The sequence below is a fragment of the Solanum dulcamara genome, chromosome 11 (genome assembly GCF_947179165.1).
Source record: "Solanum dulcamara chromosome 11, daSolDulc1.2, whole genome shotgun sequence".
Classification (NCBI taxonomy): Eukaryota; Viridiplantae; Streptophyta; class Magnoliopsida; order Solanales; family Solanaceae; genus Solanum; species Solanum dulcamara.
Window position 1 is genome coordinate 30,231,077 of NC_077247.1, and position 3,689 is coordinate 30,234,765.

Below are 3,689 nucleotides of genomic sequence, written 5' to 3' on the forward strand. Positions count from 1 at the left end.
TGATTATTCTGTGAGATAGTCAAGTTCTTGATTGTTAATCTTAATACTACTTGTTGATATGATTAATGGTCTTTGTAAAGTTAGTGTAAGGAAATTGCTGGGTTATTAGGAGATCTTGAGACTTGTGCATTACTAAAGAAACTGTATTTAGCGACGAATAAATATTGTAGCTAAACAGCAAAATCTATTATTAATTCTACTTAGCGATGAATTAGCAATAGATTTTTATTAGCTACGAGCAAAACAGAAACAGACCAGCGACGAAGTTCGTAGCTAAATATAGTATTTTTTTAGTTGTGGTGGGTTATGGGCTATGGATGTATATAGAGGGATGTGATTATACAAATAATTGTATGTGTTCATGCTGGCTACTCCCTGTAAAAACTTGAGTAATGTTGTGAAGATTTCTATGCATTTAATTATTTTGGTTGGGAGATTGATATGTTTTTGAGATTGATCTACAATTTCAAGACCATAAAATCCATAATCTTAAATTTGCTCTACAAAAAGTGATGCCTTGAATAAAGAAGGCTTGATGAAATATTGTTAATGAAGGGAAAGATAGAATGAAACTAATGAAATGATTATTTGTGAACAATTGCATGGAATGAACTTGTTACTTGATTGTGCAAGTATGTGAAATATTCGTTGTGAACTGTGTTTGTGTTTGTGATTGTGATTGTGATTATGATATTGGATTGGGTATCATGTTCTGACACATATATTAGATCGAATGTCATATTCTGACATGTATAGTGGATCATGAGTCACATTCTGACGCATATAGTAGATTGGGTATCACATTCCGAAATATATATTGGATCGAATATCATATTTCGATACATATAATAGATCGGGTGTCACATTTCGGCACATATTAACTATTGGATCAAGTGTCATGCCGACACACTAAAAGTTTGGATATGAATTCCATGAGAGAACCATTGTGTGACTATCATCTATGAATTGATCTCCACTATATGTGTGATGATAGAGAAACTGACCCAATTATAATTGAGCATGTCGATCATGTGCAATAATTGAGATGAAAGGACCGAAGGTCGAAGTGTTACCATGTTGACTGTTGTGTTTGAGATTTACACTGTGAAACTGTATACTGCTCTTGAAATGGTAAATTGGTAATATGTTTTTTGTATATGCCTGTTTGGATCATGTTATGGTTTTTAGATGCATCAGCATCATAGGTATGAGGTCGTGGGTAAACAAGTGAAGAGCAGTTGATGTGTGGTTTAATAAGATTAATGACTTAGAGTCAGATGTTGATGGTGTCCTGTTGGTACATGTGAAAAGGGGGGGATTGGGAGAGAATTCAGAGATTTTGTCTTCGGGTAGACCTCCCTGGCGAGAGGAATCTCGTTGTGGCGAGGCCGCTAGAGCGGGTTAGGCTTCGCCATGGCGAGCCAGTACAGTTAGAAGATGAGCCTTAGTCTACCTTAACGTTGCCTTCTTGCAAGTGAGATGTTATTTATTCTAGAGTTAGACCTTGATCTGTATTAGAGTTGGCAGTAGACCATCTAGAAGGGATAAGTATTAGGCTTGAATGACAGTAAGGAGGTAAATGGAAAGGATAAGAGTTGTGCATAAAATTTTGGTGGTGAATTTCCTTAAGAGTATGTTTCCTTCTTGTTGATTTCTTTATATTATGCGGTGGGAATCGGGTTGACAGATGATGTCTACCAGTACATGTTGTTTGTACTGATACTACTCTTGCTATGCCATTTGGCATAGTCTAGTTGCAGGGTCAGTGATGTTTTTTAGGTGAAGACGAAAATGATTCTCCAACAGCTTCTACTCTTTCTTCCTTATGGTGGGAGTTGTGTCATTACTCTATTTATACTCTGTATCTTTAGAAGCTCTTGTACCTGCTTAGACTAGTATCCTTGGGGGTGTTAAAATATTTCTTGTAATCAACCTTGAAGTTTTAAATTAATTTAAGGTGACTTCACTACTCTTTTAGGATATTAATAGTATTTTGTTAAACTTCCGCATGATTTTTTTCCGTTAGAGGATTGAAGGTTCTCCTACTTAGGTATTAAAGTAGGTGCTCGCACGGCCCAATGGGTTGTATCGTGACATTAGTGGAGGGCATTCAAATGAGAATGGACTAATGGTCATGGTATTCAGGATGTGCAACCAGTAAGGAGTTTCATTGTTTTATATACTTTTAAGCTTCAAGCTGAGGTATCCTTTGAAACAAAGAACTTGAAGTATAAAAGGGGAAAACTTATATATTGGAAGGCCAATTACAGTGAGCTACCTGAATTGTTGCTTGTTAATAAGTATTGCGCGAGCTTTTTAGCTAGTGAAAATGGTCAATCTACATAAAAAATATTATTTAATATTTCCAGATAATATCAGCTACACAGGCTATTGAAATATTAACTTCGGACCATGAAAATAGAATTGCAGTACTAGACGTCTTAGCTTGTATTTATATAGGCATGTATACCTTACACATCATGATATTGATTATCACCAATGCCTACAAGAAGAGCAGTTTATTAATTGTGATGTCCTCAAGTAAACAACATGAATCAGGAACTCATCGTTCAGTTGATACTTGAGCTAAAACACAAATATATAACTAGCGGACGACATCAAAATTCTCTTCAAATGAGATGGTCATTATTCTGTTGGGAATCAAAATACCAAAAAGTAAACACACGAATAAGTTAAGAGGATCGTCAAATGCCAAAGGTAGAGCCAAGTAAGGTCGAGATGAGAGGATTGTCAAATGTCAAAGGTGGAGCCAAGAAGGGCCGAGGTTAGAAAAATTACACAAAAAAGAGTAGAACTCAAATGCACTACGTTTTGTCACTTATATCAGAGTGTTGTAAAGACCCCAACTTCACAATGTGAGCACAATAATCGTCACTGCTCAATTCGGGTCTGTACCGTGGCAGGGTACTACTCTACCACTAGACCACTGGTGCTTCTTGTGTGATGTAGGAAGCATAAAGGACATACTTCTAACTGAATTCTTTTTTCACCTCAACATAGATGGTTTACTTGATTAATCTTTGAGGTAAATTATAATATTGTTGAAGTGTGTGCTAAAAATAACTTAGATTTAGAAATGAAATCAGAAGTACATAAAATGCAAGTTTTACATTTCATAAAGTTACACGATTTTGACAGTTGACTTAACTACCACAACAAAGAACTTGAAGTATATAAAAGGGGGAAAACTTATAAACTGGAAAGCTGATTACACTGAACTACCTGCAGTGTTGTCTTGTTACTGAGTATTGTGAGAGCCTTTTAGATGTAGTAGTAGGAATAGTAGTAGTTAATACTTTAATTGACATTTGACCCGTAAGAATGTCTTCATAAATATTCATCGCAGGATAAGCACTAGCCTGAGTAGGAGGGACTTCACAACGAATTCTAGGAATTTTCTTAACATATATTTCAAGCATTGTTAGGTTGATTTGATCTCTGGGAGTCCTAAACATATTAGTCAAGGGCTCATTGTCCTTTATTCTGAAATCTGCATAATTCATTAAACCTTGTGGCAAAAAAGATATTGATATCTTCCTATTACAGTCAACTTAAAATCTCCCTTACAAACTCTCATTTTTTTTTTTATAAATTATACCGACCGATGTTATGTAATCTAGTGCAACTAATAACTTAATAATCGATTGTATGGGAGGGCAACTACCACT

General features: G+C 35.4%; 1 non-coding gene across 1 annotated transcript; it reads right to left on the reverse strand.

The window, feature by feature from the left end:
• Positions 1 to 2,812: 2,812 nt before the first annotated feature.
• Positions 2,813 to 2,901, reverse strand: LOC129875404 (small nucleolar RNA snoR114). The gene has a single exon (XR_008763192.1). It is a non-coding gene; the product is annotated as a small nucleolar RNA snoR114 (small nucleolar RNA).
• Between the last annotated feature and the right edge of the window lie 788 nt (positions 2,902 to 3,689).